We start from the raw sequence: 16,137 nt of genomic DNA on the forward strand, positions 1-16,137 counted from the left end.
CAGCTCAGGGAGCCTGCTTCTCCCTCTCCCACTCCTCCTACTTGTGTTCCCTCTCTCTCTGTGTCTGTCAAATAAATTTAAAAAAAAAAAATCTTAAAAAAAAAGGAAAAAGGACAGTAGAGCCCAAACAAAACACATCTGTGGGCTAAATGGGGCCCGTGCACCACTTTTGTCTGGTCTACTCCAAGGCGAGTTGAGGGCTGGGCATGTCCTGGGTACTCAGCACAGAGCCTGGCCCAGGCGCTCTCCGACACGCATCCCAGGGTGAGCTACTGGGTCCCTTGCCTTCACAACCCACTCATAAAATTCTCCAGGGGTTTCTGGAGAAATAGAGCTGCTTGGGGCACCTAGCTGGCTCGGTGGGCAGAGCACGCAACTCTTGCTCTTGGGATCATGAGTTCAAGCCCCATTTGGGCGTAAAGCTTACTCACCAAAAAAATAAAAAAAATAAAAGCTGCTTGAGTGTAAGTGTAAGGAGCTCCATTCCCAGCGGACCTGTTAGCCGCAGCCCCCCAGACGCAGATGGGGCCAGACCTCACCCCGGGACCTGAGACACTGGCCTACAGTAGAGGGCGGAAGGGGTTAGAACCCTTCTCCACTCTGCCTTCTGCACACACAGAGAAGTGAAGGCTGTTCAGCTCCCTGGGGAAGCCTCCAGGCCCTCCCTGCCAGCCACCCACAGGGCACTCTCTTGCTCAGTGACTCCCCAGCACCGACAGCAATGAGATCACTTTGGGGTTTTTTTTTAAACAGCAGAGGAACACTTTTCAAAGGAGCTCTTTTTAGTTTCCCACGTTCAGAGCGGAGCAGAGCTGCTCTGATCAGAGGCAAAGTGGAGGACCCAGAGCACTGCCCACTCAACCATCGAAAGGTTGTGTGAAAGCCACGGCCCGACTCACAGCGCGCTAAGCACTTGGCCGGTTCTGCTGCATACCCAGCCCTCCCTCCTCTACACCCGCCCAGCTCAGCCCGAGCCCGAGCCTGCCCCTGCCCCTTCGGGCCTTGGCACAGCGCTGTTCTCTGGCCCCAAGGCCTCTCATCGGTGTCCCCCAGAGCTCCCACTTTCCCTTCAAGACTCTACCTACCCATCATCTCCTCTGAAGCCTTCTCTGACACCCAGATTCACTCTCGGTATCTGATACCACTTTTTCAACTTCTCCCTCCCCAGGCTGCCATTACTTTTCCCTCCATCAGAAGCCACTCTCTGCAGATCATGAGCTACTTGAGGGCAGAAACTTGTATCTTGTCACCCATGCATTCCCAACCTACAGGGCACACTACGTATGTGCTCAATAAACACTGCAGATGGAATGAACTGGACTCTAATTTTTTTCTGACAATATCATAAATTGTGACACGGTGATATGCATTAAATGCACCGGTAAAACCTCCCTTCTGCTCTTCGACTAATCAAGTGACTCAGGTACCCTAAATCCCAACTATCTTTAATAGAATCACTTTGAAGAAATGCAGCTTTAAGGTTTACAAGTAGTGTTTGCTGCAATCATTACAATTAGAGGCGGAGGAAGGAATCTGGCTCGCACGCAGGCTTGAAGGACCAGGTCAGAACCCGCTGTGCCTGCTCCATAGGCCCGGCTGCGGAAGGAGGATCAGCAAATGAGTGGGGAACCGTCTTTTCTCCCGCCCTCACAGGGTTTACACTCTTGGCTACACCAGCCCCCTTTGGCCAAGGAGCTCAAAGGCAAACTTCAGCAGCCCGGGGGGTGGGGGGTGCGGTCATCTCTTCCTGGCGCGATTCCACCTTCTCTGCCGCCCCCTCCCTCTTTCCTGAGCCGGTCCTCAGCTACTCCACAGGAGCTACTCCACTCAGGGCCCAGCACCCCATATCTCACCACTGCACAGGCTTCTGGCTCTCTTCTGCCTCCAATTTTCTCCCACCTTCTAATCCCTGACGCTCCCTGAGGCTCCCCTGAGCATACAGTTCATCTCGTCAGCCCACACAAACCATGAAAATCATCTGGGGCACTTCTAAAAAAGCTACTGGCTCTCCCTCCGTGGTCTGGGGTGGGGCCCCCTCACAGGCATTTTTAAAAAGCTTTCCAGGCCATGTGACCTGCAGGTGCAGCCAAGGATAAAAAGTGCAGGCTCGCAGGCTGTCCCAGCCACACTTTCCAGCCAGCACCGAGGCCTCCAGGGCCCCTGCCTCTCCCCGAACAGACCCGGGCTCCAGGACCTCCCTTCATGCTGACACGGACCTTGTGCTGTCTCTGGAACTGTGACCTACCCAGTCTCACCAACCTGCCCGGTCAGGCCCTGCCACAGGGCCCCTCCCCACACACTTGAGCTCCCTACTGCCACCACCACCAAATCCCAGGGCCGCTGCCTCGTCAGAGCCAACAGCCACCCGGCCACCTTAGTCCTCACTGTTCCCAGCGGGCATCCACTCGGCAGAGCTGCTTCTGCGAATGTGGGGATGTGGGGTGCCCCAGCCCACCCCAAGCTTTGCCCCCTGCTGTTCCCTCCACCTGAAATGCCTTCCATCTGTCTTCTGTACCTGGACCCTGTTCCCTGTCCTTTGAGGTCCACCTCAAATCCTGCCTTTCTCCCTGACGTCTTCCCTGACCCTTCCAGATTTTTCTCCATTCTCGATGCCCTGACAAAGAATCAAAATCACAGCTCAGCAAACCACCAGCTTCTAATTGTCTCACAAATGTTAACTTTGTCTTCTCAATCGGTGGCAGGAAACATGGCATTTCATTTACACCCATCATTTTGACTAGAGATCACATGCTGCGTATTTTCCAGGCCGACGCCGACCTCAAATATTCTGCTCTAATGTCACGAAACGGTCCTTGATTTGATGCCCATACGTCTACATCAACTGGACTGCTTCTCATAAAGTGGTATCAAAATTCTTCCCCTTGTCATGTGTTTCCCAAATTTTTGGACCCAGAGTACAGTCATTATACCCCAGGACAGCAATGGATACCGAACAGGCGCTCATGGAGAGCTTGCTTGCAAGGAAAAATGTGACTTTTCAGGCTGTCACCGTTCCTCCACTGCCAAGGCTTTCAGGGGGAGGGAGGTGGGGGAAAGGGGGCAGACTCTGAACAGCCAACCTCTAGCTCTCACGATTTATTCACCTCAGCCTTAAAGAGCTTACAAAACAACAAATTTGAGTCCAAACCTCCAGGGCCTCCGGAGAGCGCAGGGCAGGTACCCACACGTAGCTGTTTACCATTCCTTGGCTGGGGAGCTGCAGGCCATTTTCAAACCTTGGGAAAGTGATCACACCCCAACCTCCACATACACTGTTAAGACCAGAAAAAGCACCCAGTTGCTGTAAGTCATATGTTAATTGCCTGCTGAGGGAGGAGACACTTTATATTTTTATTTATAGAACTTTTTAAGACTATCGCGTTCTTCTGTAGGAACTTGATCACGTTTTACCAAACAGCATTAACCAGGAGATTTTTTTTAGTCCTTAATTCCCATGTGTCATGTTTACAGAGCCAGTGTGCAGAGCTTCAGGATTACAGAGTAAAAAAGAAATGAGCCCTTTCCTCAGAGCAATTTGGCCAATTATTTTAACACAGTTTTGCAAACACAAAAACCCTTACCAGCCCACACAGACTTCCTCCCAGCCAAGCCAGCTGGGGTCCTCCCAGGTCCCCGCTGTACGCTACCAGGCAGATCGAGGTCTTTGAATTTACTTCCGTGGCCCCAGACAGGGAAGGGAGGGGTTGTCATAGAAATGGCTTCATGAGGCTCCAAAACCGAACAGGTATGGGACTGGCTGGGGGCGCGGGAACAAGTCTGACCCCTCTGAGCCTCAGTCTGCTCATGTGTGTGTGAAATGCCTACCTCCCAGGGCTGCTCTGAGGGTACAGCGAGGCAATGGGAGCACCTGGCAGGCCTGCAGAGTGAGCTAGTGGAAATAATGTGGTTTTGAATCTGACACAGGTGGCAGCAAATACCAGCTGGGGTGACTTACTGGCGGGGTGGCCTGAGGCAGGTGGCGGAATCCCTCTGAGCCTTAGTTTTCGCATATGCAAAAAGCGAAATAGTGACCTTGAAGGATCATAATGAAAATTAAATTAAATATTGTGCCTAAAAGGAGGAGCATAGGGCTTGGCACACAGAAGACATTCAAAAACTGTCAGGGCGTGCGCTCGAGCGCGTTCTCTCTCTCTCTCTCTCTCTCTCTCTCACACACACACACACACCCAGGTTTGGTTTTGATGGACAAGCAGATAATTACTATTGGTGGAAAACAATTTTCTCCCCCAAACTCTAAACACCAAAGAATATTAAATCAATCTGAACCGTTGGAGGGAGGAGGAGTGACTTCCATTAACACCAGTGGCCTTCCCTAATGGCCCCGTGGGAGTCTGCCTGGTGCCCTGACTTTCTCAGCTGCATTTCTAAAAAGCCTTGACAGTGAACATCTTGTTGATGTGCGGGAACGATGAACCGGCTTTTCTAACAGAATCCTGGACTTACTGCCTCTCCGAAGGGCATTGACGTCTCACAGCCCCTTCATGAAGGAACACACCCCGACTAACTGACACTGTGATGATGCCTGGGACCACAGTCCCAGTTCCGATCACGTAAGAACAAAAGTGAAAACATCTCTTTGACAAACGAAACTCCCTTCCCGAGGGTCATGCCATCATCTTCTGAGCAATCCGGGTACACTTCAGAGGCAGAAAAGCACTGCTGTGTTTGAGTGTCCCGGCACAGTCAGGCACCCCTTCGTATTCAGTCCTCTGCGGCGGGGTCCCCAGATCTGGTTCCTGGGCCAGGAAGAGCAGTAGCACCTGGAAACTGGCTGAAAACGCACATTCTCAGGCTTCACCCCAGACCTACTGAATCAGGCTCTCTGGGGGTAGAGCCCGGCAATGTGTCTGACAGGACTTCTGGGTGATTCCAATGCACGTTTGGAGTCTGAGAAACACCCGTCTCTTCTGCAAGATGGTTATTATTAGCCCCACTTCAGAGATGAGGAAAACGTAGCTCAGTGATTAGAGTGCTCAAAGCCACCCAGCCAGGAGACCAATCTGTACCCACGTCTGATTCCAAAGCTATTTCTCACATGGCCTTTGTAGCCAAACTGTCTGTACCATTTGGTGCCCTCATCTACTGAGCCACCGGGATGTGACGATGACATTAGCTTCAGAAGGGTGGGAGTGAGAGGAAGGATGAAGCCTGCTCTCAGAAGTGATTAATTATAGATGCTTTTAAATCCACATCATGCATCAGCCCTAGATGGTCGGCCATCCCTCAGGACGAGCCTGTTTTTCCCTGTTCCATTTATCAGCGGGGTTGCCATGAAGAGAAGAGGGGGTGGGGGAGTCCCTTCATTTACAGCCCTCTGTGCACCCGCTGCCTAGCACTCCTTTGAATAGAAAGAGAAGGAAGTTACCTATTCTGTCTCCAGAGCGCTTGAAAGTGCAGCCTTGACCGAGAGGGAAGGCTTTTCGGTGCCCAGGCACAAAGGTTCCAGTACGTGGGGATGCTGGGAATGAGTCACCAGAAAGAATCCAACGCATGTACACGGAGCATTTTAACAATGTTGCGGGTCTGGTTCAAAGGAGGCAGGCCTTTTTTTTTTTTTTTAAAGATTTTTTATTTATTTATTTGAGAGAGAGAGAATGAGAGAGAGCAAGCACATGAGAGGGGGGAGGGTCAGAGGGAGAAGCAGACTCCCTGCCGAGCAGGGAGCCCGATGCGGGACTCGATCCCGGGACTCCAGGATCATGACCTGAGCCGAAGGCAGTCGCTTAACCAACTGAGCCACCCAGGCGCCCTTTTTTTTTTTTTTTTAATCTAACCCTAAATCTGGCGTCTATCAGTTCAAGTGGTTCATTAAACTCTTGACATTCAACCCACAGTGCTTTCACAGATCCCAGGTTAGAAAAAAGAAATCTCATTCACCATTCCCAGCCTTCTACATAGACTTGGTGGTGATTTTCAAGACTGCAAGTTTATCCTATAATTTAAATGAGTACACCTAACACTGAGGGGCTTTACACAGGAGCTGGTGGGGTAGGAAGCCAGGTTTGGGAATCATACAGACCTTGGCTTGAATTCTGGCCGTGCTAGTTCCTCACAGGTTACTTTCCCTCTCTGGGCCTGCCTCTGTTTTCCCACTGGCAGATGGGTGGGGTAATCCCATCTTGTACGGTTGGTTGTTTCTTGTTTTGTTTTTTAAGTAGGCTTCACGCCCAGTGTGGAGCCCAGCATGGGGTTGAGATCAAGACCTGAGCTGAGATCAAGAATAGGACACAGAACGGGGCGCCTGGGTGGCTCAGATGGTTAAGCATCTGCCTTCCGCTCAGGTCATGATCCTAGGGTCCCGGGATCAAGCCCTCCATCGGGCTCCCTGCTTGGTGGGGAGCCTGCTTCTCCCTCTCCCTCTGCTGTTCCCCCTGCTTGTGCTCTCTCATTCTCTCTGACAAATAAATAAAATCTTTATTAAAACAAAATAGGACACTAAAGACCTGAGCTGAAATCAAGAATAGGACACTTTGAACAGACAGCCCGTTTTTGTTTTCCTATGTTATACGTTGATGTGAAGACAAAATGAAATTACATTTAAAAAAAAATAATAAAGTCTGCTGACACAACTTTGCATTTCAAGACATAAAAAACTTAACCACATGACAGGAAAACAGATCTAGTCAAAAAGTCCATAGATGGGTTACACTGAATACACTCACTTAAGGGCCCCAACACTTATTTCACTCTGTTTTTCTAAGTTTCTATTTTTAGACACCCCGAACAAGCTAAATCAGACCAAAGAAAATTCCATTGACAAAGTTATCAGAAAGTTTGTCAATTTTCAACAACTTAACAGATGGACATAAACAGTCATTTCACAATGCAGCTGACAAAAACAAAATGTGCTCTCTCCCACCCTCGACAATCTCAGTTACATCATCCCACGGCATTCGTCCATTGTCAACCTGCAGTAGGCCTTGAAGCCAGTCTCCTCACCTCTGTGAGACTCAGTTTCTCAAATGAGGTAGCACGTGGAAGAGTATTTTCCAATCCAACAAACCCATTCGAATCCCAGCCCCATCACTTACTAGCTGTGTGACCTTGAGCACATGGCTTAAGCCTCTGGGTCTCAGTTTCCTCAACTGCAGAAGGGGGCTAATATGCCTGTGGCTGATCATACCCGTGTGTCACGTAACATGACATACCCGTATGACGTACGACTGCCGGGCTAACAGTAGTGGTTTTTGCAAGAGCAGAGACAGAACAGTAGAGCCTGTGGTAGGGGATCAATAAAAGTTTGTTCCTCGGCCCCCAGGACTACTCACTCACATCCCAGAATTTTACTGAGCATCTCCCATGTGTCAGAGACTGAGGTGGCCTCGAAGATGTCTCAGATGCCCCAGATACAGAGATCCTATGATTAAGTGCTCCAAAAGCCTGGGGGCGGTGAGGCTTGGAGAGAAGAGTCTGAGGGACCCAAACACTGGTGGAGTTGGCTGGCAAAGGCTTGACAGAAGACGTTCGTTTAAACTGGACACATGAATAGCAAGTTCAGCAGACAAATGGGGGACAGAGTTTGAACTAGAAAATTCCTCATATTCCCACCAACCTCAAGTTCCCCAAATGCAAGCCCTTTCATTTCGGCAAGGCTCACAGTCACCAGGTACTCATGCCACGAAATGACAACCACCACCGTCATCCATGCCCCATCAATCCGAGAGGAAGGTTCCGGGGGACGGAAGGAACAACTGCCAAAAAGCCTTAAAAACTTTAATGCGCTTCCCAAGAGTATGAAAGGGACAATTCCATGCATGAAAATTTCTTGGCACTTTAGTCCACAAAGAACTGGAAGTTACCCTCTTCCGAATGAAATCTTTTAAGAAAAAAAAAAAAAAAAGCTCACTCTTTAAGTTCTGGAAGAGCCAAGCCATTAAAACAAGTCCTAAAAACCCTTTTAAACTAAAACTACTTTTGTAGGACTCTTATCAGAATCCCAACTCTTAGGAAATCCGCACGTTACCATGGAAGACAGCTACACTAACAGGCATCAATTATATTTCTACAAGGGCTTTTTTTACAAGGGATGGGTCATTTTCAAGGCTGCATACATAGGTATCATCACTTGCAAGTTACATTTCCGCACACACCGGCCACCGTGTTTGACATAACACACCTTGCTGCGATAGAGTTCTCCACTGAACTTCCCATCTGTCAAACTCAAGGTTCAAGGGGGTAGAAAGCTTGTGTAAACCAGGAGAGCTCAGTACATCCCAAAGGACCATCCAAACTTGCTCCTGGTCCAGGGCCCTGTGGGATACAATCGTGTCTTACAATAATTTGCACTTTACCCAACTCTTTACAAGCCAGTATCTCTCTCCTTCAACGCTTACAGAAGAAAAGCCCAGTGGTAACAAGACCAAGCCCGTATTAAAACTAAAGAAACTAGTAAGCTTTAAAAATATAAAAGTAAAAATACAGATAGAGTAAAGAGCAGATCTTGGTGGCTTCCGACACCATCACCGATCTCAAATACAATCAATGGAACAAGTCAGGAAAAAAAAAACTGTAAGTCCCTTCTGATGTTCATTTAAATACAGATGAAAAAACTTAATTATCAGTGCAAACTCAATCGCTGCTGCGCAGGATTCAGTATATGATTCTGCCAGCACCTATCATCTGGTATCTAGAGCTACAAGATGTACATGTTTTCTGCCAAATCTTCATTATCTTACGTAATTGGGAGGAGGGGGAGTAATTAAAATTCACCTTTTTCAATCCTTTTAACCTCCTGTTCCAACCTTTTCTTTCACAGGGCATTCTTCTGAGGTAGGAAGGAAGAACTCAACACTTCACATCTTTCCCATTATCTTGTGTGAATGTTAAAAATAAAAGGGAGGAGGGGGTGTTATCCTGAAGATCTCTCTAAAAAAATTCTAAAATGTGCGGAGAGAGCACCCCAGAGACCAAGCTTCTAGTTCTGTCAGTGACACAGTATCACTGCATGACCTTGGGCAAATCACTGCATCTCTGGAACCTCAGTTTCCCCCATATGAACCCCAATATGCGCAGGCCCCGTCCTCTCTTAGAAGCACAGAGTTCAGATGCGTCCCCAGGACAAAACAGTGAAGGGACCCCAGGCCGTGCCCCTGGGCGGCGGAATGGACTTTCACAGGCCCCTGCCGGGGTTTCTGGGGAGAGCAAGCTGCCCCCACCCTCCCCAACCCCCCCGCAAAGCCACTGGGCCAACTTCAGGTCGCAAACAAAAACCTGTTGGCACGGACTCCTCTAGGAAGGGCCAGCCTCTCCCAGCGCGCTCTGCTCAGGGGGAGCCGCCCCACGGGCCGAGAGGAAGGGTCTCCTTGAAGAGGCCGGCCCCCACGCACCCATTCACCCACCCGGATTAGCCGAACGGGACAGCCGGGCGGGGTCTCTGCCATCCCACGCGGAACAAAAGGCATCTGGAGCCAGGCTCTGCCGCCCCCGTCCCCGCTGTGCTGTGGGGGTCGGGGGTGGGGAGGGAGAACCTGGTCCCTGGGGAGGGAAAAGGGCCCCGCTCCAGCCCGAAGGAGAGGCGGCACGGGACGGGATCCTGGACAGAGAGGACCCCTCCCCCGATTCCTGGAGGAAAGAGGGGCTCGGCTGTGCACGGGGGCGGGAGGGAGATCGGGCTCGGCTCCGGAGGAAAGGGGGGCCTGGCCCGAGGAGGGGAGGAAAGTGCTCCGGGAGGTGGGGCGGGGTTGTTCCAAGCTGAAAGGTAGAGGATGAGGGCCTGGAGGGGGCTCCTGGATCTGGGGTGGGAGTAAGAGGAGCCCCTGACTCGGAGGATGTAAAAGGAAGATTTCCCCGATAGGGAAATGGGGGGGTCCTTGCAGCGGAAAGAGGGATCCAGATGGGGAGGGGCCATGCTCCAACCCGCGGGGCGGGGCCTGGTTGGAAAGAAAGGGGTCCCACCTGAGGTGGGGACCCAGCTGGGGCAGCTGGGGTGCATGCTCTGGGGGGCTGGCTGGAGGGGAGCGGCGCCGTGAGGGCGTCCGCGCCCTGGGGAGGGGAGGGTCCGCGCCCCGGGGTCCCGCTCCCGCCCCCCGATGCTCGTGGGCCCCGGCTCACCTTCGCTCCTCCGAGCCTGCCCGGGTGCGCGGCTGCGGCCGCGGGTACCGCTGGGGAGGCGGGAGCGACCGGAGCCTGCGGAGCCGCCGCAGCCGCCGCCGCCGCCGCTGCCGCCGCCGCCGCCGCCGCCACCGCGTCTAGCTCCGTTTGACACCCACACACCAGCCAACATGGCGGCCGGGAGGGGGCGCGCCGGCTGCGTGCGCGCGCCCGCCGGCCCCGCCCTCCACCCGCCGAGGCCCCGCCCCCGCGCCGAGGCCCCGCCCCGCGACCTCCCCCCACATACCCTCGACCTCAAGCACAGCGCCCCGCACTCCCGCGGCGCCCCACGACCTACGCCGGAATCCCTCAAGCATTCCCCCCAAACTCCACACACGCATCTCGACGACCCCCCAACCACCCGCAAACCCTGGCAAATTCATACCCGAACCCACGCACTCGGCAGCCTTCACTCAGACCCCCCCAAAAAACGCCCATCCCATACTCCACACGCATCTCGCCACCCTCAGGCATGCACACAGAGCCCTTCATCAGCGCTGAAACCCCGTTCTTAACCTTGCAGTATGCACTTGAAAACATGATTCCAAAAGGGGCTTCTCTCAGGAGGTAGAGCCTGGAAGGGGCCAGGGGCTCCTGGGGCGCTGGTCACCTTCGGTTTCTTGAGCTGAGTGCCATTGTCACAAGTGTGTTCACTTTGTGAAAATTCACTGATGTACACTTTAGATGTAGGCACTTTTCCGTATGTGTGTTAATACTTCAATAAAACACACTCAAAAATCATTCTGAGAAGGGATGCATCGGCTTTGCTAGATTGCCAGAGGGATCCTTACACTAAAAACGTGGAGCCCTCGGCTCACCGTCATCCTCACACGAGGAATTTACAGACTCACCGCTTCACACGGCCTGAAACTCACAAGAGCAACAGCAACTGCCCCCTCCGCCTGGTTCATCCAGCGCCCAAGAGGCACCTGCTACGTGCCAGGCTCTGTGCAAGGCTCAAAAGGAGTCGAAGACAAAGCTGGACAAGAGGCAGACCTTGGAGAGGTTCCTGGGACCTCACAGCTGACTAACCTACTCCAGACAGGGTCGGGTCAGCAGAAACCCCTCACAGAAGAGTCTGGGGTGTGGTTCAGGGCTCGCTGGGTTGGCAGACAGCATCATCCCTGTTGCCTGTGTTCCAAGGAGCCCCAGGTGACATCAACACTCTGCCAAGCTCTGGTTTCAGGGAAGCTGTGTCCATGAGTCCCATTCTGCCCTCACTTACTAAGAGACCTTAGACAAGTCATTGCACTTCTCTGAGCCTTATATTCCTCCTCCCTATGAAGAAGCCTGGTGGATGAAGACCTCCCTTCTGTTCTTCCAAGCTGGGATCTAGACTTCCTTCTCAGGGACAAATATAAGAGCGAAAAGAAAGGGGAGAAGAGAGAGAGAAACAGAGGGAAGGGGAGGAAAGAAAGGAGAGGGAGGGGAAGGACAGAGAGGGGAGGAGGGGAATGGGGAGAGAGAGAGAGAGACTAACACATTTGTAAAGTCACCTGGCCATTTTTCCTCTATAAAGTCCAGAGCTGGTAGTTCCAGATGCTAGAAAATCCTCCCCATGGTTTGCAACCCCCTCCCACTGCTCAATGTCCCTTCTCCACCAGGAGAGTGAATTAGCCTTATGGCAGGAACCTGAGCTCCCTGTTTTTGAACTTGGCTGGCCCCTCTTCTGGAGAAGGCTCTCAACCAGTCTAACACTCCCTGTAAACTGCAACTCACTCTTTGCTGGGCCTTCTAGAAGAGGAGAACTTTGCATGAAATCATGGCCCCTGTCCTCAGAGTTTGCAACTTCAGATGAATTATGCCCACACACCGTGGGTGCCCGGTGCAGGCTCGAGTGCTTTACCCTCCAGTGCTGCCCAATAGTTCTTCCTGCAATGAGAGAAATATTCTCTAGCTGTGCCATCCACATGTGAGCACTTGGGATATGGCTAGTGTGACCCAAGGAGCTGAATTTTTAAGACCTTACTTAACTTTAATTAATGAACTTAAATAGCCACATGGGGCTGGATGCTACCACACCAAACAGCGGCTGGCCTAAACCTCACCACAGCCCCACAAGGTGAGCAGTCTTACTGTCCACATCTTACAGATGAGAATTTGAGGTTTGGAGAGATGCCAGGGCTTGGTCATCCAGGCCAATTTTTTTCTGCGTATAGAGCCCATTGCCTTCCCCACCCAGCTAGCAAGTCTGGGTAGCCACAGAGATAAAATGCAAACTTTGGGAAGAGACCTGGATACAGATAAAGAGACAATGAGGGGGTGCCTGGCTTGCTCAGTTAGAGGAGGAATGCAACTCTTGATCTCGGGGTTGTGAGTTCGAGCCCCATGTTGGGTGTAGAGATTACTTAAATAAATAAATAAATAGACTTTAAAAAAAAAGAGAGAGAGAGAGCTAATGAGGTTAAGTACAGCCCAGGAAGTAAACTGGAGAGCAGGAGATTGAGCCAGGCTGGGGAGTGGAGGAGGGCCCCCTGAGGCTGAAAGACCACCACCCAAGTGCAAGGTCAGAGGGGGCATTCCTGCATTCCTCCAAGTCCCTTCTCCTTCCGCACTGCTTTGAGATGTGAAGCATCTCACCACCTTTCATGGTCCCTCTCTGAATTCACCCTCACAATGAGCCCTTAAGGTCAGCAGTCCTATTCCTCTTTTACAGATGAGGAAACGGAGGCAGCAGACAGCCGTGCTGGGATCCAAACCCAGGTTCTGGTCCAGAGCGTGGAAGCACAGGGCTGGAGCACACACCTCCATCTGCCCTCCCTGGTGTAGCCGGGGCGCAGGGGTGCACAAGCACCTGTCTCCAGGGGTCCCAAACAGACTAGTTTCGACCACCCGCGCGGACAAAATCCAAAGGCAGAGAGACAAGTGGAGGGGTAAAACAAGAAAGGAATTTATGTGAGGCCAAACCAAGAAGAAGGTTGACTAGCTTCTCAAAGACTGTCTCCAAAGTGCTGAAAATACTTCCAGGTTTACGCAGGAAAATGTGGGACAAAGGTCTGCGGTCCCCGCAGGTGGGCAGTAAAGATCCGTCCATCATTGTCTTGGAGTGGATTGCCTGCGGGTGGGGTCTTGCTGGGTCAGGGCAGTTGCTGATTGCTTAACCGGGTAGTTAGTTCGGTTCCCAGCACCAGATGATTTGCCCACAGGGTCTTTTACCAGAGGGAAGAGATAAACTGGAAAGAAGTTAATCAATTGGAACATTTGAGGTCAAAATGGATGGAAAGCCCTCTTTCACTAGGATTTGGAGGTTGGTTCCAGATGCATAGTGAGGCAGTGACTGGGGCTGGTCAGAGCGGTGTTTCAGGAAGCATCGAGATGGCCGTGCAGGCCAAGGGATATCTTGGGTTAGGGAGGGAGGGCATGTTGAGTGAAAATAATTAATGCAGGATAGTCGGAAAAAAAGGCAGGCACGGACAAGAGCCCTTCCCTGTCCCTCCCACCTTAAGAGGAAACCACCTTTAAAAGGATTTTACACCACCCTGGAAGGAGCCCTCCACCCTTTCCCCTGTGATAGGTAGATGACAAAAACCTGATTGGATGACAGGAGCAGGGAGGGTTAATCAGATTAAAACAGGCCGTCAACAAGCCCAAAACTTTGGTGGCAACCCTCTCAGGTCCCCTTTCTCTTCGGGAGATTTGTACTTTTGCTCAATAACTATGGATCAATAAACTTTGCTTTCATCTGGACTACCTCTTCATTCTTTGAAGCGGCATGACCAAGAACGCGGGCACTAAAGGAAAAGAAATCCTGTAACAGAATCACCTAGTAAAGGTGCAGAAGGAGGTCCCAGGGATCTTCACTGAAGGTTTGAACTCTAGATTCAAAACCCTTTGGCCAGCAGAAAGAGCCCTGCGTTGGGAATCCAGAAATACCTAACTTCTTATCCACTGATTTGCTGCTTGAGCTTGGCCATGTCACTGCTCCCCCGAGGCCTCAGTTTCCTGATCTGTGAAGTGGGAATAATCCTTCCCACCTAATGGGATTGCACTTTGGTTCAGAATGAAAAAGCAGAGGAGGAAATGCTTTGGAAACTGTAAAAAGCCTGTCAAAAAGAAAAACCACAGGCCCCAAATGGCATTTATTTGGGCGAGGCCAAGTCACCAAGCCAGGGCTTAATATCTAACCTAATTGTAGTCATCCTCCTCCAGAAATGTAAGTCTTATTCGTATATATATATATATATGAATATATAAATCATATGTATATATGATTTAAAGTAATCTCTGTGCCCTGGGGCTCAAACTCACAACCCCGACTGAGCCAGCCAGGTACCCCAGAAATGTGAGTCTGAACCTATCAATCGGGAATTTTCTGAGAAGCACCAACGAGGTAATCTGTCACATGGACCCTCCACCCTCCCCCCTCAAAGGAAGATGGGGTAATCTGCATAGTAAGACCCCCCCCCCAGTCTTTCCCCCTAAGGAAAGGTGGTCTCCCCTGGAAAAATCCTTTCTTGTCTTTTGTTTGTAACTTTTTTGCCCCACCCTCCTTCCTGGAGCATCCCTCTACCTTCTAGATGGGGTGCAGCTCAATTCATGAATTATTTAATAAAGTCCATTAGATCTTCAAAATTTCCTCGGTTGAATTTTGTTTTTTAACCAGCCCTAGATGGATGTTAGCAGTAGTTCCTATTAAAATATGGAGATGAAGCTACTGCCCCTCTAGGGGATGGAAGTCTAAAAGGGCAGAGAGGAGTCATGAACAGGAGCAGAAACTGAAACACCACATAGAAAATCACAAGAGAAAGGGCTGTGAGAACTCACAGGGAGAAAATTTCCTTTAGCTCCTGGGGAGGGAGTAATCAGGGCAGACTTCCTGGAAGTGGAGATACTGGAGTTAGGAAACAGTAATAATAATAACAACAAAGCAGTGAGCACTGTGCAAATGCTTTGCATGGATCATCTCACTTCCTCTTTTTTTAAACTAATTTATTTATTTGACAGAGAGAGACACAGCGAGAGCGGGAACACAAGCAGGGGGAGTGGGAGAGGGAGAAGTAGGCTTCCTGCGGAGCCGAGAGCCCGACGTGGGGCTTGATCCCAGGATTCTGGGATCATGACCTGAGCCAAAGGCAGATGCTTAACGACTGAGCCCCCCAGGCGCCCCCATCTCACTTCCTCTTAATAACAACCTTGAGTTTGAGACCATCTTTATCCCCATTTTATGGATGAGATTCAATTTGTCCATGATCACAATGCTAAAAGGCAACACTACTAGAAGGCTCTCCTGATTTCAAAGCCAATCTCTTGAGAGGAATTTGAATAGGCTGAGGGGAGAGATTGGCCCTACCATCCAGCTCCAGGGGTGGGTGTATAACAAAGACTGAGCCAATCAGAGCATCCCTCCTTGGCCATAGTGACTGGTTCAGAAATGGGCACATGACTCAAAACAGGCCAATAAGACTCAAGCCCAGGATTTTTGTAGAAACCACTGAAAGACAGGAAGCTTCTCTTCCCATTAGGTTGCTGAGCTAGTGGGATGTAAGGTTGGAGCAGCTCCACACTAGGAGATTTCGGCCTGAGAATGAAAGTAACACAGAGATGAGAGAAAAGATAGATTTCTACTGACATTATTTGAGCACCTTGAACCAGCCATACCTGCAGCTTTCACCCTGGACTTTTTAGCACACAAGCCAATACATCAGTTGGAGCTATTTTGATAGAAAACCAAACTCAAAGTGGCTTAAATAATAATTGGAATCAACTAGCTCATTTAACTAAAATCTCCAGAGCCAGAGCTTCAGGTGCAGTATGATCAAGGCTCTGGCTTCATTTCTTTCACATATGGCATATGCCCGCAGGCATGTCATTATTTTCCTTGGGTGGTGTCTTGACTGGCTCTAAATTGGGTGTAGCCGATCCATGTCTCACATCTGTAGTCACACCACCCAGAAGCAAACAATCTCTTTCTCCCAACCAGCAAACCAATACTCAAGGCTTGCTGTAATCAGAAGAACTTGGATTGCCTGCTCATCCCCAAGCCAGCTGTGGGGAACGTGAGGTGAGGAATTCACCCCTGGAGCTGGG

At 50.8% G+C, this 16,137-nt stretch overlaps 1 protein-coding gene and 1 long non-coding RNA gene across 10 annotated transcripts in view; one reads left to right on the forward strand and one right to left on the reverse strand.

Annotated features, from left to right (window-relative positions):
- EPN2 (epsin 2) overlaps positions 1-10,207 on the reverse strand; it is an 81,600-nt gene extending 71,393 nt beyond the window's left edge. For 7 of the 9 annotated variants that reach the window (XM_036073494.2, XM_036073493.2, XM_036073492.2 and 4 more), the window contains exon 1: positions 10,072-10,207. The gene's annotated coding sequence lies outside the window, so the exon portion shown is untranslated. Of the gene's footprint in view, positions 1-3,148; positions 3,272-8,137; positions 8,274-10,071 lie in introns of those variants that run through there. The other 2 variants (XM_036073487.2, XM_078067997.1) reach the window with 2 other exon arrangements.
- Positions 8,336-8,879, forward strand: LOC144381185 (uncharacterized). The gene is made up of 2 exons (XR_013446042.1): positions 8,336-8,529; positions 8,777-8,879. It is a non-coding gene; the product is annotated as an uncharacterized LOC144381185 (long non-coding RNA).
- Positions 10,208-16,137: the final 5,930 nt, after the last annotated feature.

This window comes from Halichoerus grypus, chromosome 2 (genome assembly GCF_964656455.1).
Source record: "Halichoerus grypus chromosome 2, mHalGry1.hap1.1, whole genome shotgun sequence".
In the NCBI taxonomy this organism is placed as follows: domain Eukaryota; kingdom Metazoa; phylum Chordata; class Mammalia; order Carnivora; family Phocidae; genus Halichoerus; species Halichoerus grypus.